Source organism: Trachypithecus francoisi, unplaced genomic scaffold (assembly GCF_009764315.1).
Source record: "Trachypithecus francoisi isolate TF-2019V2 unplaced genomic scaffold, Tfra_2.0 Lachesis_group13, whole genome shotgun sequence".
Classification (NCBI taxonomy): domain Eukaryota; kingdom Metazoa; phylum Chordata; class Mammalia; order Primates; family Cercopithecidae; genus Trachypithecus; species Trachypithecus francoisi.
In genome coordinates, this window is record NW_022681458.1 from 54477282 (window position 1) to 54503696 (window position 26415).

General features: G+C 34.3%; 1 non-coding gene across 1 annotated transcript; it reads left to right on the plus strand.

Annotated features, from left to right (window-relative positions):
- The first annotated feature begins 2549 nt into the window (after positions 1-2549).
- Positions 2550-2656, plus strand: LOC117095458. The gene has a single exon (XR_004441999.1). It is a non-coding gene; the product is annotated as a U6 spliceosomal RNA (small nuclear RNA).
- Positions 2657-26415: the final 23759 nt, after the last annotated feature.

The window sequence follows — 26415 nt, forward strand, 5'->3', positions numbered from 1 at the left end:
AATGACTTTTTTTCTTCAGAAATAGAAAAAAAATACTAAATTTAATATGGAAACATAAAGAATCCCATAGAACCAAAACAATCTTGAGAAAGAACAATCATGGAAAGCCCCACACTTCTGCAATTCAATACATATGAAAAATCTATAGTAATCAAGAGTATAGTACTGGCATAAAGATAGACATGTAATCTAATCACATAGAATAGAGAGCCCAGAAATAAACCCACACATGTATGGTCAAATGATCTCCAACAAAGATACCGAGAATACACAGTGGGGAAAGGATAGTCTTTTCTATAAATAGATTTGGTAAAGTTGAATATCTACATGCAAAAATGAAAATGGAATTCAAGTCTAAGTGGATTAAAGACATAAGATCTAAAGTCGCAAAACTCCTAGAAGAAAACATGAAGGCAAATCTTTATAACACTATATTGGCATCAAATAGTTGGATGTAACATGAAAATCACAAGCAACAAACACAAAAATAGACAATTTGGAATATGTCAATCTAAAAGTTTATGTGCAGCAAAGGAAACAACCAATAAAGCGAAAAGGTAACCTACAGAATGAGAGAAGATATTTCTAAACTGCATAAGTGGTTAATATCCAAAATGTACAAGAAAACCATACAACTCAATTAAAAATATACAAAATAAGTATATCAATAGACATTTCTTCAGAGAAGACATACAAGTGGCAACATGTATATGAAAAGATTCTCACTATGGCTAATCAGCAAGGAAATGAAACTGAAAACAATAGTGAGATATCACCTCACATCTGATAGAATGGGAATTTGAAAAAACAGAAAATAACAAATCTGGGATATTTTTATTGTTTTTTATTTGCTTGTTCATTTGTTTTTAACAAGATGATAGATTAGAGGCTTTTAGCAAGTTTCAACTACTTGGAAATCGCAAAATAGTATGTAAAGATCAAGGCTGTGAGCTTTAATTCAAGAAGGAAAATGGAAATTTATCAGAAGAGCAAAGGACACCTCAGATCCCAGGGAGGAGAAGGTAGGAAAGCCGTGTTCACCTGAGAAAAATTAGCCCTCTTCCTAAGGCAAGAGAGAGTTTCTCTCAGTAAACATGATCATATATGTACCAATCTGCATTAGCTGCAGCCAAATCTTACCTATAACTACCACCTACTGGCCTAGAGGTTGAATGGCACAATACAGTAGAAAATCTGCTGACACAAGTGCACAGTACTAGGGAATGAGATAAGCTTCCTGAGACTTCTGTCACCCTAGCCCCACTAGAGGCTGTGAGCCTGACCACATGTCCCATACATTGCAACTGGAATCAGCATTTCAAAAAAAAAAACACCACAAAAGGCTATCTGTAACTAAGAAACTTATAGAGACTCTGCTGCTGAAAGTACCCAGAAACAAAGCCAAAAGACCCTATACAACATACTATATAAAGGAAAATTCCCATCTAAATGAAAGCAAATTCAACAAATAAGGAAGAGATGTAGCTTCCTTTCATAGAAGGAACCAGAGAAACAACTATGAAAGTATGAAAAACCAGAGGATTACATCTCCAAAGGGTCACACTAGCCCTCCAGCAAGGAATTCTAACCAAAATGAAATATTTGACATACCAGATAAAGAATTCAAAATATTGATTTTTAAGAAGCACAGTGAGATCCAAGTGAAAGTTGAAGCCAACACAATTAAATCAGAAAAGCAATTTAGGGTATAAAAGAAGAGACAGATATCATTTAAAACAATATAACTTCACGAAATAAAAATTTGTTGAAGGATTAAGAAAAGACAGCTGACACTTTTTACAACTGGCTAGACCAGTGGAAAAGAGAATTTCAGAGCTAGTAGACAGATCTATCAAACTAATCAGACAAAAAAATAAAAAATTTAAAAAATGAAAAAATGAAAAAATCTTTTGAGAAATAAGAGATTTTGTAAAGCATCCAAACCTATGAGTTACAGGTATTGCAGAAGGAGAAGACAAAAAAGTAAAAAGTATGAGAAATATATTTAACAAAATATTTCAGGAAAATTTCCCTGGTCTTGGGAGAGATTTAGTCAACCAGATACAAGAAGTTAAGAGACCTCTTAGATGTACATTTCAAGAAAAACTTCATGAAGGAATATAGTCATCAGACTATCCAAAGTCAATATGAAGGAAAAAAATCCTAAGATGGGTAAGAGAGAAGTGATGAATCCCTTCGCAGGCAATCCATCAGACTAACAGCAGTTATTTTAGCAGAAATTATAAGCAGATGAGATTAGGAGCCTATTTTTAGTCTCTTTACATATAAAAAATGCTAGTCAAGGATTTCATATCTTACCAAACAAAACTTCAAAAATGAAGCAAAACTAAAGTCCTTCTCAAACAAATAACTACAAAGAAAATGTGTTACCATTAGACTAGTCAAATGAAAATACTCAAAGGATTTGTAACATGGAAACAAAAAGGATGATATTCACTATCATAAAAGGATACCTAACTACAAATCTCACAACTCTTATATATTGATGTATAAAAGTCAGTAGCATTTTTATACATCAGTAATATTTGGTGCTCTCTTCAGCAGCACATATACTAAAATTAGAATGATACAGGAAAGATTAGCATGGTCCCCGTGAGAGGAGAATATGCAAACTCATGAAACTTCCTATTTTTAAAAAGTAATTATTTGGGCTGAGATCCAAATCAAGAACTCAATCCCATTTACAATAGTAACAAATAGATGAAATACCTATAAATACATTTAAGCAAGGAGGTGAAAGATTTCTACAAAGAAAACTACAAAGCACTGATGAAAGAAATCATAGATGACAAACAAATGGAAAACATCCCATGCTCATGGGTTGGAAGAATTGATATAATTAAAATGATAACACTGTCCACAATAATCCACAGATTCAACACAATCCCTATCAAATTGCCAACATCATTTTTCATGGAATTAGAAAAAAAACAGTCCTAAAGTTCACACAAAACCCAAAAAGAGCCCAAAGAGCCAAAGAATTACTAAACAAGAAAAACACATCCAGAGGCATCATATTGCCTGACTTCAAATTACACTACAAGAATTTAGTAACTAAAACAATGTGGTACTGGTTCAAAAAGAGATGCATTGATCAGTGAAACAAACCCAGAAATAAAGCCACGTACCTACAACCCACTGATCATCAATAAAGTTGACAAAAATAACAAATCTGAAAAGGACGTCCTATTCAAAAAATGTTGTTGGGAAAATTGGTTAGCCATATGCAGAAGAATGAAAATCGACCCTTATCTTTCACTTTATACAAAAATTGGCAATATGGATGAAAGGCTTAAAAGTAAGACCTGAAGATATACCAATTCTGGAAGAAAGTTAGAAAAAAAACTCCTCTGGAGATTGGTCTAGGCAAATAACTTATGATGAATACTCCAAAATCAAATGAAACAAAAATAAAAATAGACATAAGATTTAATTAAACTAAAAGTCTTCGATACAACAAAATAAATAATCAACAGAGTAAACAGACAACCTACAGAATGGGAGAAATATTTGCAAATTATGCCTCTCACAAAGGACTAATATCCAGAATCTATAAGGAATTCAAAATCTCAATAAAATACAAACAACACGCCCCATTAAAAACTAACAAAGACATGAACAGACATTTATCAAAAGAAATAATAAGTGAAAAACAAACATAAAAATTGCTCAACATCATTAAACATCAGAGAAATATAAGTTAAAACCACAATAAGATATCCTCTCACAATGACTAGAGTTAAAAGTAAAATATAACAAATGTTGGCGTGGATGCAGAGAAAAGGGAATGCTCATACACTGTTGGAGGGAATGCAAATTAGTTCAACCTTTACAAAAACAATATGGAGGTATCTCAAAGAACTAAAAATAGAACTCCAGGCCGGGCGCGGTGGCTCAAGCCTGTAATCCCAGCACTTTGGAGGCCGAGATGGGCGGATCACGAGGTCAGGAGATCGAGACCATCCTGGCTAACACGGTGAAACCTCGTCTCTACTAAAAATGCAAAAAACTAGCCGGGCGAGGTGGCGGGCGCCTGTAGTCCCAGCTACTCCGGAGGCTGAGGCAGGAGAATGGCATAAACCCGGGAGGCGGAGCTTGCAGTGAGCTGAGATCCGGCCACTGCACCCCAGCCCAGGAGACAGAGCAAGACTCCGTCTCAAAAAAAAAAAAAAAAAAAAAAAAAATGAAAATAGAACTCCATTCAACCCAGCAATTCCAACACTGGGTATTTCTTCAAAGAAAAATAAACTGTTTTATAAAAAAAAATCTGAACTTGTATGTTCATCACAGCAATATTCACAATAGGAGAGTCATAGAACCAACATAAGTGTCTATCCAATGGTTGACTGGATAAAGAAAATGTCTCTGTGTGTGTGTGTGTGCGCGTGCGCGCACGTGTATCACATTTAATATGGTATATCACATCAATAAATAATATTTATATTATTATTTATAATATATAATACATATACTTATGTATATATAATTATATAAATAATATTTATTGATGTAATATACATATCTACATATATGTATTATATATATTAAATACCATGTATACTCACACATACACACACACACACGCATACACACATAAAATGGAATACCACAGAGCCACAAAAAGGAATGAATGTCCTTTGCAGCAACATGGATGGAGCTGGAGGTCATTATCTTAAGTGAAGTAGCTCAGAAACAGAAAATCAAATACTACATGTTCTCATTTATAAATCAGTGCTAAACAATGGGTGCACATGGAAATAAAGATGGAAGTGATAGACATTGGAGACTCCAAAACAGGGGAGGGTGAGACGACAGGGAAGACTGAAAAATTGTCTATTGGGTACAATATTCACTATTTGGGTAATGAGTGAATTAGAAGCACAGTCTTCACCAGTACATAACACAACAGTGTAACAAACACTCACATGTAATCTCTTCATCTAAATTAAAATATTTTTAAAAAAGAAAAGAAAATAACAAGTGTTGCTGAGGATGTGGAGAAATTGGAACCCTTCTGCACTGTTGGTGGGAAAGTAAATGGTGCAGCTGCTTTGAAAAACAGTACGAAGTTTCCTCAACATTTTAAAAAGAGAACTACCATATGATTCAGCATCTCACTTCAAAGTATTTATCTAAATGAATTGAGATCAAGATCTCAAAGAGTTAGCTGTGCTCCCATGTTCACTGCAGCATTAGTCATAATAGCCAAGATGTGGACTCAACCTAATCGTACATCAACAGATGAGTGGATAAACAAAATGTGGTAAATATATACAATGGAATATTATTCAGTTTTATAAAGGAAGGAAATTATGTCATATGCTACAATATGAATGAAACTTTAGGACATTATACTAAGTGAAACAAGCCAGTCATGTAAGGAGAAATGATGCATGATTACACTTACACGGGATATCTAAAGTGGTCAAACTCACAGAAACAAAGTAGAATGGTGGTTGCCACCGCCTAGGAGGAAAGAGAAATGGGGAGTTGTGCAATGTGTATAGTTTCAGTCAGGCAGAATGAAAAAACTCTAGCAATGTGCTGTGCAACAATGTGCATACAATTAACAATACTGTATGTACCGTACACTGAAAAATTTGTTCAGAGAGTAGAATTCATGCTGTGTCTTTTTTTTTTTTTTTAACCACAATAAAAAAGTCATGCAAAGATGTGTGTTTTGTTCACTGTTCCTCTCGTGGGCTTGGGCTGTGGCTACCAAATATTAGGTACTCCATATATATTTTCTGAATGGACTGATGAATGAATGAACACACATCCTGGCCCCAAAGCCAACTGAGACTGATAAAATCTCAAAGTACAATTGCCTTCTTAAGTGGCTGGTGGTGTGGGGCTCACAAAAGTTTTAAATCTAGACAAACCATGTTTTGAATCTGCCTTCTGACCCTCCTCCTCTAGGCGACTTTGCACAAGCGTTCCTGGAGCTGTTTCTTCATTATCTTGGGGACAATAACATGTATCTCCAAATGTGGGGCAAAATCCTACTGGATGATATGCATAAAGCTCTGAGTATGCTGCCCTGAGTGGAGTACATGCAGCACTCCTCAACCCCTTAAATACCAGAATTATGTTCTCCATCACCATCACCATCCACATCCTCATCAATAAACCTGCAACACCTTGCCCCTAATGACAAAGCTCTGTATTCACATGATCTCACCCAGTTATTACAGCAGAAACTCTAGAGAAAGACAGGCCGAGGTGGCTCCTTTTCTCATTTTAAAAGCACATCAACTAGGACTGTGAGAAGTTTACTCAACATCACACAGAGGAAAGTACACCTCCAGAGGCTTCTATCTCCTGGAGCAGGCCAGCTCCTCTCTCACCTGGCCTACTGCCTTTCTACTAGGTATTCACACTGCAGCCTGCGGGAACTTCTCAAAACATGAATCTCACCATGCCTCTCACTGCCTAGAATCCTTCATGGCTTCGTGTTGCTCTAGGGTTAAGACCTTTGCGTGGCTGGCAAGGGCCTCTGCATTCTGAGCACAAATGATATCTCCAACTTGTCCTGCATCTTGTTCCTGACTCTCTGTTGGCTTTATCTACGTACATCTCCCAGTGGCTACCAGAGAAATGAGACTTGCCTGATGTACCCCATCAGAGTGCAGTTACAGGCTCACTGTACACACATGTGCTTGCCTGTGAGCTCGTTCACTGTATCTTTCCCATGAGGACAAAGACCAGCCAGGCTGGTTTACTACTAGATAGAACAGTACCCAGCATACAGCAGCTGCTCATTGTGTTCACTGAATACATGAATAGATGAACACATAAATAAGTGAAAGCACACATGGGCACATGCACATATACTTCTGCATTTGGAGCTTCTGTCCAGGCCTTGACAGCACTTTTCCTGCAGCTGACAAGGACAAATTCCAACACCAGGCTGGTCTCAGCCCCCACCCAAACCTTCTTGTTCCTTTACCCTCAGGCCCAGCCAGCTCCTTTCTTCTCAAAGACAGCACATAAGTGCCCGGTTGGCATTTGAGGTTGGCTGAGCCCCATATTACCTGCCTGGAATTCTGTTCCATGACAATAGTCCCTTGGGAGAGCAAACTGCACAGGAACAGCTTCCTAGAAAATAGTAAGATTTGAAAATTAGTTCTTTTGATGAATTGAATGGGGAAGAAAATTCCTGGAGATGGATAAAGCAATGAGGACTTTCATCACCCTTTGGCCTTTTAAAATAAAAGTATTTTTTTAAAATTGTGGTAAAAATATACATAGCATGACATCATCATGAACCATCTCCAGAACTTTTTCCATCTTTCAAAACTGAATCTCCATACCCATGAAACATAACTCCCTATTTCCTCCTCCTCCAGCACTTTACTTTCTGTCCCTATGATTCTGACGATTCCACGTAGCTTCTGTAAGTGAAATCATACAATATTTGTCCCATGGTGTCTGACTTATTTTACTTAGCTTCATGTCCTTGAGGTTCATCTGTGTAATACCATGTGGTCAAAACTTTCTTCCTTTTGAAGGCTGAATAATTCTTCCTTGTGTGTGTATATCTCATTTTGCTTGTTCATTCGTGTCAATTGCAATCCACACTTGGGTTGCTTGCACCTTTTGACTATTATGAATAATAATGCTGCTATGTACATAGGTGCACAGATACCTGTTAGAGTCTCTGATTTCAATTCTTTTGAGTATGTACTCAGAAAAGGAATTGCTGAATCATGTAGGAATTATATTTTTAATTTTTTGAGGTACACCATTCTGTTTTCCACAGTAGCTGCACCATTTTACATTCCCACTAATACTGAAAAGGGGTTCAAATTTCTCCACACCCTCCCCATCACTTGTTTTGTTTTTATAATAGTAGCCATCATAAAAGGTTTGAGGTGGTGTCTCAGTGCAGTTTTGATTTGCACTTCCCTTATGATTCACGATGTTGAACATCTTTTGGTCTGCATTTTTCATTCTTTGAAGAGATATAAAATAAAAAGTCCCTCACCAAGTTAAAAAAAAAAAAAGGTCATGTTTACTTCATGATCCTTTTTATGATTTTCTTTCAATCACCACTGATGCTACTTAAAGATAAATAAATTATTATTTGTAGTCTCCAGTTATGTTGCTTATACTTTCCAATTTTCAAAACAGCTAGATTTAATGACCTATTCTAAGTTTATTTTTTTTACTCTAACTTTACCCATGTTTTCTCTAACCAACATCTGTATCTGTTTTTTTTTTTTTTTTAAACAGAGTATCTCGTTCAATCTATTTACAACAGTTTTTTTCTTCCTCTTGTTAACTTCATAATTTCTTATTGGCATTGACTTCTCTCACATAATACTTTTATGCTCTACTTTCTTATTTATAATGTTTATGCTGTTATAAAATGTGTCTATTGTCATGCTTGTAAAACATATTTTATTTACATGTCAAAAAATAACTCTTGCCTATTTCTTTTTTTTTTTTTTTTTTTTTTTTTTCTGAGACGGAGTCTTGCTCTGCCGCCCAGGCTGGAGTGCAGTGGCCGGGTCTCAGCTCACTGCAAGCTCCGCCTCCTGGGTTTACGCCATTCTCCTGCCTCAGCCTCCCAAGCAGCTGGGACTACAGGCGCCCGCCATGTCGCCCGGCTAGTTTTTTGTATTTTTTTAGTAGAGACGGGGTTTCACCATGTTAGCCAGGATGGTCTCGATCTCCTGACCTCGTGATCCGCCCGTCTCGGCCTCCCAAAGTGCTGGGATTACAGGCTTGAGCCACCGCGCCCGGCCCAACTCTTGCCTATTTCACACAAAGCATATTTTTGTATGGCATTGAAATTAAGTTCTCATATATTCTCAAGCTTGACTAGGGAATTATTTCTTCCCATTTAACTTCTTGAACTTATAGTATGATATAAACCTTAATTTACTGAAGTACATATTCAAAATTAGGAAAAATAGGTCTATTACATTCTTACAAATGTTATCAGAAATGTCATCACTGAAACTTCAGGAAAGAAAGTGACAGATGATAAAGGTCTAGTGATATAATCCCCACTCACTATTTCCATTCACACCCTTCTCTCTCTCTTCACCTCTCCTATTTCCCACACCAATATGCCTGTCCCCACTACAAAAAAGGGAAGGTTTTCAGTGAAAGAAGTGTAACGTAGCTAGCCATTGAAGGAACCAGGAAGACTCAGCCCTGCACTATCACAAGGAAACAAATGTGAGAAAAGATAAGGAAACTCAATGAGAATGCAATAGGAAGAACCAAAGAAAATAGTCTAAGCAACAGAGTAGCACAAGAAAACATACTTAATAGGAGGAAACAGGCACAGCTCTTGAGCAGTGAATAATAAGAATTAGAGGCCATCTAGGTTTCTGATTTTGGAAATAATGTTTTATAGAGTAAAATCTAAAACAGAAAGAAATCATTGTAAGCAAGTTTCTTCCCTCCAAAAACTTTTCACTGGGCTTTCTGTGACGCTAATGTCGTAATTACTGCCTCCAAATCTGTACCTCATTCACAAGTGTTACTGGCAGCACATGCCTTAAGTGAGCCTCAGAGTGTAGTTTTCCTTGCAGCCCTCCACCTCACCCCACAACAGAGTAGTCACACTCTGAAGTTGCATAAACAGAAGGCAGGAGAAATTGCCTCAGGAAAAAGTGCCTGCTCTCCAACCTAGGCTGTCAGTCTAACAAATGGCCATGTTACAGCACCCTCATTACATTATCCCTCTACCGGTGCTCAAACACCATTCCCTCATACACCCTCAAAGATTTTGTTGCATTAGGTATCTCTTCTTCTTCATGATTAATTCCTCTTTTCCTCTTTCTTCTATTTTTTTGTTTTTCTTTTCTTCTTTTTTCTTTGTGGCTATTTATTTTGGAACTGGATCAAGCAAAAAGCAACTCCCTCAGTTTTATGATTTCCTATAACATATTCCCATCTGTTTCCACTCCTCAAAGTTGAGCATCTTGAGCTCTCTACATGCATTGTCTATAGTCCCTTTTTCTTATTCAAATCTCCATGCATTGCAGTCCACCTTCTTCCCCAATAAGAAACTACCTTCTTTTTATTTTATTTTATTTGTTTTTATGATACTTTAAGTTCTAGGGTACATGTGCATAACGTGCAGGTTTGTTACATATGTATACTTGTGCCATATTGGTGTGCTGCACCCATCAACTCGTCAGCACCCATCAATTCATCATTTATATCAGAAACTACTTTCATGCAAATTTCCAGTGACTGCCTGGATTCAAAGTGCAATGTACATGTTTAATAACTCTTCTTCTTTCCCTTCTCTATGACTTCTCTGTTCACTTCTCATGATGTCATTAAAAAACAGCACCTTGGAACCCACCCAGCCCTTGATTTCCAAGAAAATCAAGCCCTTGGTTTTCTATGATTTGGGATTTTTGTTGTTTTTCTGCTTAATATTATCTTTGATTTGTTTTTCCCCAACATTCCCTAAGGATAAATGTTTTGTTCTTCTAACCTTAGTTTTTTGTCTGGTAATTATTTACATTTTCTCTGGCTTTAAGTAAAATGTGTATACTAATGATTTCACATCTTTTTTAACAGTCTAGATTTTTTTCCAAAATGTATAACTATATTTCCAAATTCCTGCCATACTTCAACACTTGGAAGTCACATTCCACATTCATGCTTAAATTCAGCATGGCTAACATTGAACTCGTCTTCTCCAATCCTGTTGCTCTTTCAATTGTCTTCATCTTGGGTAATTGCATCATTTACTCATCTAAGTTGAAAATGATCCTCAATACTCTTTTTACCAAATCCTTCCCTCAACCATATAAAGAATATAAAGTCAAATGACGTGGCCTCAAGGGAACATATAAGCAGTCATGTGATAGATAGTCCAATATATCCTCCTATATATATACACACACACACACACACACACACACACATATATATAAAATGAACTGAGTGGCCAAATAAGTTGTAAATGAATAAATGATGCATAATATTGGAGAATAGCTCCTTGTGTTAGAGAAGACAGTTATTTTTTTATTTTCCAACTTTTATTTTAGGTGAACATGTACTATGTGAACAGTGCATAGGTGAACATGTACTATGGTGGTTTGCTGCCCAGATCATCCTATCACCTAGCTATTAAACCCAGCATCTATTAGCTATTCTTCCTGATTTACCCCTCCTCTCACCTCCCCACCCTCCAACAAGCCCCAGTGAGTGTTGCTCCCCACTATGCATCCATGTGTTCTCATCATTCAGCTCCCACTTATAAGTGACAACCTATGGTATTTGGTTTTCTGTTCCTGTGTTAGTTTGCTGAGGATAATGGTTTCCAGCTTTATCCATGTCCCTGCAAAGGACATGATCTTGTTCCTTTTATGGCTGCATAGTATTCCATGTTGTATATGTACCATATTTTCTTTATTCAGTCTATCACTGATGGACATTCCATGTCTTTGCTATTGTGAATAGTGCTGTATGAACATACATGTGCATGTATGTTTATGACAGAATGATTTATATTCCTTTGGGTATAGACCCAGTATTGGGATTGCTGGATCAAATGGTATTTCTGCCTCCAGGTCTTTGGGGAATCACCACACTGTTTTCCACAATGGTTGAACTAATTTACACACCCACCAACAGTGCAAAAGCATTCCTTTTTTCTCAACAACCTCAAAAACATCGGCTGTGTTTTGACTTTTTAATAATAGCCATTCTGATTTGTGTGAGATGCTATCTCATTGTGGTTTTGATTTGCATTTCTCTAATGATCAATAATGCTGAGTTTTCTTTCATATGTTTCTTGGCCACATATATTGAAAAGAGAATTTCAAAATCTCAAATGTACCAATTATTGTTTATTCCAAGCCTATAGTTTCTCCTAAAGGAAAACCTTTACATCTCCAATTGATGTAATTTTAAATCATATTTAGACCCACATGATCCAGCCTGTGCCACAGATTGAACTAAATAAAAATGGATAAATCACCCAAAGGCAGCTAATCCTCAGATGTAACAGTCATCTATGATGTCTAGCATGGAAGTGAGATTAGCCAATATGATTATCAGGTTTGAACCTGACTTGTCAATTGAAGGCATCAAGATATTTAATAGATGCTGAAACCAAACAGTCATTGGAAAGAGAATACAGACTGAGGGGATGGTTGTAAAGGGCTTGATAAACTGAACCTATAAGAGTATCAAAATTATAAGTAAGAAAAGTAATGAGATAGAGAAAAATACAAAGAGGGTAAAAATGCTCAATGGTAAACACAGGAGTATGGAAATGTCCAACTATGTCTCAGTTATTTAAAAAAGCTACCAATTATAATATCTATGTACAGCTCCATTCTAATAATCTGTTTTTGTGTCCAGCTTTTTCTGGCTTCTCCATTTATATGTGTTCCCAATAACCCTATAGTCTCCCAAATTAATTAAGACATAGCTTCTTGAAACAAACAAATAAATGAACAAACAAAAAAGCTATACATTTTAGGCATCTGAACACACAGTTGCTGACTAATGCTTTATTTATATAAAATATAGAAAAAAGTTAACTTTCTAAAAAACAAAAATTGTATTTTTATAAAAATTGTCACCCATTATCATTAATCAGTATTTTAAGCATAGATTTTTTTTTCATTAACTGAAGAAAAATTACAGCGAAATCAGTTAACTCCCATTACTTCCTTTTTCTAAGTGACATGAAAGTCCGCACACAGAACTTTAACTTTTTAACCTGAAAGATAGTCTCTTCATTCTTTTCATTTAACAGAAAACAACTAAAGCTCTTGATATAGCCAGAGGAAAAAAAAATACTGTGAATGCCAGTGTTCACTATGAAAATCTTGCTTTAAGGTACAAAGATATCAAAGATCAGTATCATGTAGCCAATATAATTTCTAAAACATTGCATTCACAATTTTGTAAGGAACAGAAATTCTTATGATCCATTCACCTAGTATATCACACCAGACTGAATATTTCTTCCAGTAATGTCTGTGTATTTAGGTATTGGGATACCTAAAATAAAACAAACACAAATGAATATCTGCTGTTTATACACTTCAAAAAATCAAGGAACAAATGCTTCTTATGTTGGATACAAATTCCATTGTATACATATGTGATATCCTGTTCCATGACACAACTGGGTGGGCTCAGGGAATTATACAATAGGTTGTAATCATTTTATCTGGGTGCTCTGATTCACTGGGTCAATGTTATTTTTTTTTTTTTCACATGAGAACTCTTTACAGCAGTAAAGCACCAAATGCCCTCCTCTCTCCTGACTAAAATACAAGGTATTTACACTGGAGGCCATATGTTATCCTTTTCACAGAAAGAAAAACATACAAAGTTTAGATCTTCCAGAAATAAATGGTACAATTCCATGTCCTAGCTACTGTATCTTTGGAGCCTAGGAGGTCTTGCCCTCATCCAATCACTGATAGTTTGCTAACTTCTTCTGAAGCTAGCATTATGACTGAAGTTACTAGCATTATGACTAAAGTTACTGTGCCAGATACTGTAATAAGTATCCAAGAGGTCTGGGGGGGGGGGGGGGGGGAACTTTAGCCCTAGAAACAGTTTATTTGAGCTATTCTATCCCTTCTAGTCTCTTCATACCACCCCTGGGCAAATGGTATATTTATTTTATGATTACAAGCTATCTTATATCTCAAGGAAAATTCTTCTCCAAGCTTTTATGTGCTTTAAAATTTTTCTCCATTTCCAAGCTCCTCTCTCTCCATACTCACCTCCCAAAATACAAAGTACTTTCTTATATTTCATTATCCATTTGTCCTAAGGGTGAAATTATCAGGCCATGTGGGTTGGAGCAGCTGCTTTTTATATATTTGGAGGACATTTTTTAAATTAATAGGTCCTGAAAACCCTCAAATTACAGCACACAGTAATCCTTTTTACCACGCTTAGCTAACTCAAATATTAAAGAAATAGATGATAAAGAATGAAAAATTATTTTTGTTTTGTTTTGTTTTTTTAAGGAAATGAATCTTTTTCTGCTTCAGATAAGGTAACTACATGTTATGGTTAATTTCCTATCTTATTTAACTTTTGAACGTATGTATTTCTGGGATAATGACTGAACATCTCACTGGAAAATAATAAATAAATATAATAGAACAAATTATATTTTTCCAACTATCAGAGAAATAAAATTACAAAACATGCATGGCTGTCATAACACAAATGAGAGTGAAATAATTATAGGTTCAGAAAGAGTGAACACTAGTATACTAATTTTATGTTTATTTAAGGTGTATTTAGAAAAAACGACCAGAAAGTTAAAGGTACACGTTTCCGGATATTATTTGCTTGTGATGATTTCAAAGTAAATCATCCTTTCCCATATATGTTTTTATAGTCAGCATGAATTTTGGATAAAAGCTCTGATATAATGAAATGACTTTTAAACTTTTAGAAACTAACCTTTCGGAGTCACTGTCAGGAAGTACGGGTAGCTGTTAGAGTCTTTGTGCACCAGTCTGTGAGAAAGAAAATTCTTATTTCCATCAAGGAACAGATAAAAATCTTAAAATATTTCCCATGAAATGCTTTAATGATTTCAACTGTCAACCCAGAAGAAGGTATTCAGAAGAAATTGTGGAAAGTAAATGTTTTATGAAACACAAGGAAGAATACAAAACAACTCTAATTAACATGCATAAGTGCTTAATAGCCACTGTGCATAAGGCAAGTTCATGTAATGATTGGATAGTTATTCATACATTTGATCAATCATGCTTTTCTCATAATAAATAGAAATCCTTATTGTTGATTGAGTAATCTGGTTATAATATTGGCATAAATGGTAATCCATATATTAAATGAAAAGAAACAACTTAATTAAGCTACTATCACTCAGAGCTTTTTGAGGTCACAGGTCTTTTTATTTGCCAACCATATTTGTTAGTCAAAGAGGAAAATAACATTTTTAAATATGAAAGCAACATTTGTTTTTCCCAAGGAACTACATGAAAAAAAGAAAAGCCCTCTGATAGCAATGTATAATGAGAGAGAGAGAGAGAGAGAGACAGAGAGAGAGTGACAGAGTAAGCAAGAGTGAACTAAAACACTTATTTAGATAAGGCACAGTACTTGAAAATACAGTCATATTGCTAAACTATGGGGATATGTTCTAAGAAATGTATCATTAAACAATTCTGTAATCGTGCAGGTATCATAGAGTGTACTTACAAAACTTAGATAGTTTAGCCTACTATATACCCAGGCTATACGGTAGAACCTATCGCTCCCTGACTACTATCCTGTAGATCATGTTACTGTACTGAATACTGTAGACAATTATAATACAATGGTAAGTATTTGTGTATTTAAACATATGTACATCTAGAAAAGATATCATAAAAATAGTGGCATAAAAGATATCATAAAAATTGTGGCATAAAAGATAAAAAATGGTACACCTGTGTATTAGGTTATTCTTGTGTTGCTATAAAGGAATACTTGAGACTGGGTAATTTATAAAGAAAAGAAGTTTAATTGGCTCCCAGCTCTGCAGGTTGTACAAGCTGGCATCTGCTCAGGCTTTGGGGAGACCTCAGAGAGGTATTACTCATATAGAAGGTGAAGCAGGAGCCAGCATGCCACATGGTAAGAGTAGGAGCAGAGAGAGGGCTAGGGGAGGAATTACACACTTCTAAATAGATCTTGCAAGAACTCACTCGCTATTGCGAGGACAGCACCAAGCCATGATGTTTCTGCCCCCGATGACCCAAACGCCTCTCACCAGGCACCACCTCCAACACTGGGGACATGGGATTTGGGTGGGCAAACATCCAAACCATATCTGCCTCATAGGGAACTTACCATGAATGGAGCTTACCAGACTGGAAGTTGCTGTGTGGGTGAGTTGGAGAGTAAGTGGTGAGTGAATATGAAGGCCTAGGATGTTACTGTACACTACTGTAGATTTAAAACACTATATACTTAGACTAAACTAAATTTATGAAAAATATTTTTCTTCAATAATAAATTAAACAGCTTACTGTAACTATTTACTTTATAAACTTTACAATTTTTTAACTTTTGACTCTTTTGTAATAACACAGCATAAAACATAAACACATTGTACAGCTGTTCAAAATATTTTCTTTTTTGTATTCTTACTCTATAAGCTTTTATCATTTAAAAATTTTTTGAATCTTCATTTGAAAATGAAGACAAAACCTCACACATTACACTAGGCTTACACAGGGTCAGGATCATCCACATCACTGTCTTTGACTTCCACAGCTTGTCTCACTAGAAGATTTTCAGGGACAATAACAGGCATAGAATTCTCTTTCCCTGTGATGACAATGCCTTTTTCTGGAATATCTCCTGAAAGACCTATGTGAGGCTGTTTTACAGTTAATGTATTTTTAGAAAGTAGGACTACACTTTATAATAATGATAAAAAGTATAATTTAGTAAATGCACAAACCAGTAACATAATGGTTTATTATCAAGTATTAGGTACTATATTATAAGTGTATGTGCTATTATTTTATACGACTGGTGGCATAGTAGGTTTGTTTATAGCAGTATCACCACAGACATATAAATTTGATGTGCTACAATGTTACTGTGGCTACAGTGTCACTAGGTGATAGGAATTTTTCAGCTCCATTATAATCCATGGAAACAGCATCTTACATGTGGTCCCTCATTGACTGAAACTTTGCTGTGCAGTGCATGAGTATATTAATGAATATACTAATTGCTCCCCCTAGAAAATGTGCTTTGTCTATGTTGCTATTAATAGCAATCTTGCCTTAAAAATCTGTGTTAAAGAAGCCTCTCTTGAATTTAATAAGGTTGGGGGTCCATAATACAATAATCTGAAATCAAAAATACTCCAAAATTTTGGAGCATTTGACATGACAATCAAATAATATATTCGTTGGAACATTTTGGATTGGATTTACAGATTTGGGATGCTAAGCTAGTAAGTATAATATACATATTCCAAAATATAAAAACAAAAATCTAAGATCTGAATCACGTCTGGTTCCAAGCATTTTGGATAAAGGACACTCTACAGATACAATGATTAGTCCTATGAACTCTATACTAAGGAGGAGTTATTTGAAATTTTTAAAACTTTGCACTTCTAGACATACAGATATAGGGTTAAAACACAAAGCAAAAGTATCGTAATGACATAGTGTCTTTTAACAAAAATTTCTTCTCAAAATCAGACTATATTAGCTTAGCACCAAAACCTTTCTGCCTCACCCTTCTAGGTAGTGCTATGTTTCCTTATTTAAAAATGTTTTTTGACCTTATCTCATAAAGTCATGTTAAGATATTCTCAATGAAAAAATGATTTCACAACTATTTATTTTTGATAACCTTTATGCATTTGATATTATCTGCTTCCTTTCAATTTTGTTTTATCAAAACAGTTTATATGAACCTAGGATCAATATTTACATTCAGCAAAGTTTTACATACTTCATTTTAGATGAAATCAGTTTGGTCATTTGGCATTTACTTCCAAGGCACATTTTGTAACATTAGCTGAAGATGTGTTTTATTGCCCTTCAATAACTAGATATAAACTGTCACACATTTGAAAATTCATCCTAATTATGTTAAGAGTTATATCTTTTTAGTTTCTAGATGCTACTTCACAAATATACTGTAAAAGTTAATAAAGTATATGGTTTTAAGGTCAAAATATTAAACTACATATCTAGATATGTGTATGACATATATGTATTAACTGTAAAGCACTTTACAAATGTAAATTATTAGTATCATATTTCCTACTCATCAAAAAAATCAAAATGGTTGCATACTTCAACTTCAATTTGCTTTAATATTCTGAAGAATTTTAAGAGAACAAATTTATTGTAGTATCTCTTCAATAGTTCTCTAAACTTTAGTGAGTCCAAAATATACCCAGCAGGCATCTTAAAATGCATATCTCCAGACCAGACTCATAGACATTTAGATAAGGCTGTCGTCTATGGGAGTAATAAATCTTCATTCCTAACAAAAATTATAAGAGAATTGAGCTATAGACATCCATGGACCTTAGAGTATCACACAAGAATACCCAGTACATTTTCTAAAAAAGTATGTTTTTTAGTTAAAGAAACTTATCCAAAGCTCAGAAATGATATATTAAGAACTATTCCTAGCATAATATAAATTCTATGAAATATGTCAAGCACATTTGTAAACATAAAAGGAATGAAATAACCTGTGTGTGGTATGCTGTTCATTTAATCCTCAACTTCTAATTATTTATAATCTTGTTTTAAAGAACTGTACATGTACGAGAAGGAATTATAGCACAGTGCAAGATGATACAAAATGGAGTGCTAACTTGGATATGATTAGGGAATAAATTACATTATATGCACAATAAATATGCTTGATTTACATTAACTTTGAATAATCAGTGAAGATTCCATAAGTAGAAATTGATCTGAACTTCAAATAGCTGAATGGCTTTCCGTAGAAGAGGAAAAATGAAAAAAGTGGGGCCAATGTGAAAGAGATGAAAAGAAAAGGCTTTCCACAAGAACTAGAAAAAAGTAGAGTAAAAGCAACTATGGCTTGGAGCTAGAAAGATCACTAGTCTGTGAACACATGAAGCCATTCAGACAGAAAGGAAGTTCACTAATTACAAAAGACTATTACAAGTCTTACAGAGACCATGTAAACAGAGTACATATTAACATACCTGAAATGATGGACAGCATTTGCTTATCTAAACATACATACATCTAAAAACGATACCATAGAAATAATAATCATTTGACTTTAGGGGCTTAATTTGCCTCTGACTTTATATACAATTTTCCTCTGATTTTAATAATGTGAGAAAACCTTTGAATGCAGAAAACAACAACAAATTAGAATACTTTTCTAGTATTCATTGACTTTAAGAGTTAATGGATTAGTTAACTGACACCTTCCCAGATCTATTGTAGAGATTCTACCTTGAGCAGTTTTTAAAACATAAGCCTTGAAGAAATATGCCTTTAAAAGTAAAGCTTACAAGGCTGAGTTTGGCTGGAATGCTCTAAAGCAGTGGTTTTCAAAGTAAGGACAAAGGGGCTTTTTTCCATTACCTCAGGAAGCATTTTCTTCTTTTTTTTTTTGAAATGGAGTCTCGCTCTGTCGCCCAGGCTGGAGTGCAGTGGCTGGATCTCAGCTCACTGCAAGCTCCGCCTCCCAGGTTCACGCCATTCTCCTGCCTCAGCCTCCCAAGCAGCTGGGACTACAGGCGCCCGCCACCTCGCCCGGCTAGTTTTTTTGTATTTTTTAGTAGAGACGGGGTTTCACTGTGTTAGCCAGGATGGTCTCAATCTCCTGACCTCGTGATCCATCCATCTCGGCCTCCCAAAGTGCTGGGATTACAGGCTTGAGCCACCGCACCCAGCCCAGGAAGAATTTTCTATTGCTAGTGATATGGTTTGGCTGTGTCTCCATCCAAATCACATCTTCACAACTTGAATTGTAGCTCCCATAATTCCCATGTGTTGTGGGAGGTACCCTATGTGAGGTAAGGAATCATGGGGGCGGGTTTTTCCCGTGTTGATTTTGTGATAGACTTACACGATATGATGGTTTTATAAAGAGGAGTTCCTCTGCAAACGCTCTCTGTTTGCCTGCAGCCATTTAAGACGTGATTTTTCACCTCCTTTGCGGTCCGCCATGACTGTGAGGCCTCCCCAGCCATGTGGAACTGAGTCAGTTCCATTTAAACTTCTTTCCGTTATAAATTACCAAGTCTTGAGTATGTTATTATTAGCAGCATGAGAGCAGACTAATACAGCTAGTAATATTTAAATACTACAATTTTTAAAACCCAAAATCTCTACCTTTATGTTAGTTACATAAACTGACAACTTGTAAAAAGATTTTTATTTAAAACATCTTAAACCTGGAATTTCATTATCAACAACGCTACTGAGTTGTGACTCTCCCAGTGGATATTGCAAAGTATAGAGAGTATGTGAAGATATTAGGCAAGGTCCCTGCTCTTGGGGGATTAAAAGATAAAATATATAAATTAGTTCTCAGTTATCTTTTCATCTCCATGTTTTGGCAAAAAGTAGTCACTTAATAAATATTTATTGAATGAATAAATGGTGACTAGAAAGACCAATAACAAATACAAAGTAGCACAACCCAAGTGTAACTAAATTATAGATTCTATAATTAGTCATTCTATCTAAGCTGTCACCACTAGCCTCAGGAAAGTAATGTAAGGTATGCTAGACTCCAAAGGAGGCAAAGGTCTTAGATCAATGGCAGAAAGAGAAGAGAATTTTAAGGGAACCTCTACAGGCAAGAGAGTTCAAACAGCCAGCCAGTTTGGCTGGAGCAAAGAGTGTACTAAGGAAAGAGGTGGAAAATAAATTCAGTGTGTTCCCTAAAACCATCTAAATATGTTACCAAAAAGCAGTTACAGACAGTCCCCAATTTATGAGCTCACCTTACATTTTTTTACTTTATGACGGTGCAACGGCTATATGCATTCAGTTGGGACCATACTTCCAGTACCCATACAACCACTCTGAATTTCATTTTCAGTACAATAGTCAATAGATTACATGAGGTATTCAGCACTTTATTATAAAATAGGCTTTGTGTTAGATGATTTTGCCTAACTTTAGGCTAATGTAAGTGTTCTGAACACGTTTAAGGCAAGCTAAGCTAAGCTATGATGTTTTCTAGGCTGAGTGTAACAAATGCATTTTCAACACAGTATTTTCAGCTTATGACAGGTTTATTGGGATATCAATTCGTTGCAAGTCCATGAGCATCTGTATATTTATTTGAAAGATTTTTTTTTTACTATAGTATTTGTCATTGTTATAAATCATATTATGTACTTTGTTTTTCTCAAAGGGACACTGAGCAAGCATGTATTTGTTTTATTTTGCTTAGTTATGTTTCTTTTCCTAAGTATGCTTGAAGTACTGAGTTATACAGCTAGATGGAAGATGGACTGCAGAGGGTTTTGAATAACAAATCCAGGAATATGATAAGATCCTTACACAATAGGGAACCATTTGAGGGGAATCTTGTTGATAAGATTATTCCATGCCAATGGATTTGTTAAAGTTAGTGCTTTTATAGTGGTGGCAAAAATGAATCCTCAGAATGGATGAAGTCCAATGTTTCAGAACCTGTTTCCAAACATGTTGTCATTATTTCTACCCCAATATGTTTAAAACACTCAGGTGAATATTTATCATTCTCCATTGACAAAAACTGTTTCCCATTTCAGTAATTTTAAATTTCAATAAAATATTAAAATTTTGGCCAAAATAGAAACCTAATTAAATGAGAATAGCCTGTTTCTCTTTCAGCTATGATGGAGTTGACAGTAATCTTAGCAACCAAAATTTGCATTTGTAGAGACATATCTCTAGATAAACTGATTTGCTGAGATGGCACATTGTTAACAAACATCATATAAGGGGTAAATAGGAAAATGAGATCACAAAGTATTGTTAATAAAATTATTGTCTTGTATCTTTTATATGGCATTTAAAAATAGCATAATTCATTACAATGTTTCTCCATTTACTTAAAGAAGAGTAACTTTTGCTTTAACCTGTATGTGTATATATACATATATATACTTATATATAAAATTTAAAAATATTTTTAAAGTAACCTACTACAATTCTCTTTGTGCTAGAATATAATTCCCTACGTTCTAAAATTATCATTCACTTTCAAAACATATTTTTGCCAGTGTATTCTCTTTATTTCCAAATACATTACCCACAGGGATATTAATCCTCTGATGATAAGTCAATATTAGAATGAAGGGAAAAAAAGGAATTTTTCTCAAATGCATATTTTCTATCCTTTTCCTAGAGAAGGAGCTTTGTCTTTTTTTGGTTTATTTTTGTTCTATTCATAAATACTACTACAGCATTTTCTTTGTAAAGCAACTTCGTAAATATGTATAAATGAACTGAAAGAACTTCCAACTATTGCTCAGACTGATGCAGAACTTCAAATTTTGTTGTAAATCATTTCTAGCATATGATTAAACTAAAGTAACCCCTCAGGGGAGGAATTCAGTGGTTGTTCCCCTACATGTATTTTTGTGAAGATCAGTAGCCGGAGAAAGTTTAAACTGTCACAAAATAATTGTATTGAGGTATTTTTATAAGACTTCAACATTTTGAAGATAACAGTTTTGAAATTCTCAAATTTTGAAATATACTATGTAGACTATAAAGTCAAATCCTCATTAAGAGACAGAAATCTAATACAACGTTTAATAACACAAATTTTATTTTGTCATTTTCACAATTCCCTTACACTGATTAATGTGGTTATTTTAGATATGGAATCTTTTTAATATAATGTAATGCATGACTTTAAATTTTTCATTTATTTAATCAACCAATTTTTGTGAGCATGTCCTAGATATTGGACACTATGAATGATAAAATGATAAGACATTGATTTAGCCTTCAAGAAACAACAAATCAAGCAGTGGAGATTAGAATTTTACTAATAACCACAAGTCAAGTCAGGTAATTATACCATTAAATGAATGTAGGTAAATGACACAAAGATTAGAGAATGAAATTATCTTCAACTGGGAATCAGGACAATTTTTGTGAAAGAGTTGATATCTGAGATGACTACCGAAAGTGAAACCAAAACAATTGGGGATGAAGGTCATTTCATAGAGGACGGGGGAACAGAGGCAAAAAAGAAAACATGGAAAGATGGAAAAACATACAGGGAACATAAAGTTATTTATTTGGGTTTGAGAACTGAATTCATAAAATGCATTCCCATGTAAGATGAAATTGGAAAAATTGGTTGGAATTTGATTTTGGATGGGATAACTATATAATCTAAAATAGGACACCTTTGAGAGTAAAAGGGGCACTGTTGATAATTATACGAGGGCTGGAATAGACTATCTCAAGCATACCAGGATGTATGGATATGCTATTTATAGGAGGTCTTCAATCCCAGACTGGTGTGTTTAGACTTAGTTTTGTAGGCAATGAGGACTAAAAAAGTACTGATATATATACAAGTTGCTTTAAAATGAACATTGTATCTAATGGGAAAATCAAATAAGCATGAAGAATAGTTAGGAGTCTATGGAAGGTAATCACTACTCTTTCTGAATATAGCATATTCATAATCTATTATATAACATTGATTCCATAGAATGTGTAGCAGCAATTGGTAGTAATTAAAACAGACTGGCCAAGAGTTCAAGAAAGTGGAATTACTTGACTGAAATCATTTCTATCCGAACACACATTTAAACCACTATATAGGATATACAGGAAACTACCTCATTTTTGCTTTCAAATGTTTTCAGATGAGATAATTTCCTAAAACCTTGGTTTTAAAATTATTTCTTGCCCAATATAATTTCTCAAAATTTAAAACGTATCAAAGTGATGTAAAAATTTATCACTGTTTAACCCATTTATTTGAAGGCTAGTTATAAAAGATATAACTAGCACCAATGCCCCAGCCTGCTTTCTTGTTTCTATAACTACTTGTACTGTATTTCACTGATATACATATGTCCTTCAAAATTCTAAAGCAGTTTAGCTATTGAATTTTACATTGAATTTTCTATTCATCTATATTTGCTTTTTGTAAAATGTTTTGGGGCTTTGTACAGAAAAGATGCATAAAATTGTAGATATCTGAAAGCAAAATAAATTTGATTCCTTTCAAGCCTTGCATGAATGCCCACCTTACTAAGATATTGAGTGGCTAATTCTTGTGAGAAGCCATTTGATCTATGACTAAAATAGTTCCTGAAAGGAACCTGGTAGTACAATGCAATTCAAAATCACAAGAAATTTCCTCTAACATTAAAAAGTAAAAATAGATGTTACATAAAACTGGTAATGCATAAAATGAGAACTATAAACACCTAAACAACTATGAACTATATTTTTCACACAAAAAATAAATTCGCTTATTTTACAAATTCTGAAATTCTAATGCATTATTGACTTATTCTAAAAGAAAGAGCAGCAACAATAAAATTTTGAAAGGATAAATAGCTATTCCTTATTTAATAAAAAATGTATTAAAACTCAATCTTACAGTTTACAAAAATACTTTGTACTTGGAGCAAATTAACTTTGAAGGATGAACTTCAGTTATTGTATAAAAAAGTGCTGTTTTCACAGTTCATAATCTATAAATATTTAAATAATGCAATTCACATGCTTGATCTAATAGACATATATAGAATAGTCTACCCAATATCTTGAGAATATTCATTTGACTCAAACAAATTTGAAATATAAAGTTGATCATGAATAAACTATAAAACAAGATTTAACAAAATTCAGAGAATTGGTTTTACAAAGAATCTATTCTTTGCCCATATGCAATGGTTAGAACTCAAAAACATGATACTAGTATGTAGTTTTAAAATGCATAAAATAAAAAATTTAAAACACTTCAAACTTAATTTTGTTTTGAAAAGAATAATAGACTATCTGTCAGGATTAATAATAAAAAATAAAAGAAATCAGAAATTTATGTACAATTTATATGCTGTCAAATATAAATATTAATTTATTAATTAAGAAATAAAGGTTACAATCAGAACACCATTTTATGCTCACAAGATAAGCCAAAATTAGAAAGTCTGATAATACCAAATATTGGTATCGGCTACAGAGCAACACTCTGATAAATTTATTTTGTATATGTACATTACTGCTTAGTATCATGCTCTGACATTATCTATTACATTTCATTGATTTTAAGATGCATTTTCTTCTTTTTTTTTTGCATCTCTGTAAAGATAAAATGTCCCAGCAATCCAACTGTAACTTACTTTGGCTAGAGAAATGCTTGCCATCTAACGAGACATTTATAATAATAGTCACAAAATAACTGTTTTTAATAAAAATAATTCAGCCGGGCACAGTGGCTCACGCCTGTAATCCCAACACTTTTGGAGCCGAGGCGGGCAAATCAAGAGGTCAGGAGTTCGAGACCAGCCTGGCTAACATGGTGAAACCCTGTCTCTAGTGAAAACACAAAAATCTGCCAGTCATGGTGGCAGATACTTGTAGCCCCAGCTACTTGGGAGACTGAGGCAGGAGAATCTCTTGAACCTGTGAGGCAGAGGTTGCAGTGAGCAGAGACCACATCACTGCACTCTAGCCTGGGTGACAGAGTGATATTTCCTCTCAAAATAATTAAATAATTATTCAAACAATACAAATGTTTCTTTACAAGGGAAAGGTAATTCAATTTTGCAAAAGAGTACAATAGAAATACAGGGTAGTGAAAAGAAATTGGTGGCACTTGTATTTCATGAATAACTTTCACAAGCACAATAATACTGAACATTAATAATACTGAAGTAATACAAAATAAATACTTTTTGGTACTTTTTAAAAGTCGCAAAAGTAAACAATATTAGAAGTATATATATAGAAACAAATATATATACAAATACAAAAAACGGAAGAAGGCTACATCTAATGAGTAGAAAGAAAGGGTATGTTTGAGTAGACTTTAGTTATATTGATAATTTCTACTTAAACTCTGATGGGTTTTTGAAAGTTTGTATTTGTGATATTTAATGATACATTTTTAATGTTTAAAAAGGTTACTGATTGTGGCTTAAGACTGCATGATGCCAAAATATGTACATGTCAAGGGTTTTAAAATGTTCTTATTGTAGCATTATGAAGGGAAAACATCTGAATGATGCCTACTTGAAAAATTTTATGTTTTATACTTTTCGGGTCTTAGGATTTATCAGTACAGCTCTTCTACTCCAAATCACACTGCCAAGACATCTGTCTTCTTGCTGTCTTCTTGTCATTGTACTCTTAGGATTGTTTATTTAAAAATATTATGTTTATTGAAAAAAAATCTTTAAAAATGCACACTTCATGAAAATAAAACAGTATAAAATAGAAAAGCAAATCTTCTGAAGCTCATGCCTTAAAGGCAGCCACTGGCAACAGATGACTTTTTTTTGTAAAATTCCAGAATTTTTTTGTGCTTATGAGTAGATATGAATGTCTTTTTATAAACCCAGTAGGAGCATCCTATAAATACTGTCACACATTTTTATTTATTTACTTATCTTGATGATCCTTAATAAACAAACACATCTATTTTGCTTATTCTTGAACAGTTAAAATCTCACAAGATTATTTGTTTTTGAAGTTTTGACAGGGTTAACCTATAAAATATTTGAGCCTGGTGTCTTTTTAGGGATGTAGGACTTTAATGTATTTTTCTTCCATAACAACTGTTACTTAGAATTTCTCTCTAGGATCAAATTTGTTTACCATATGTTTTCCTCTAATGAGTTAATTCTTCTAAAATTTCAAACATATTTACTAAAATTTCCATCAATTTCCTCTTTTGGGTAATTTTCTA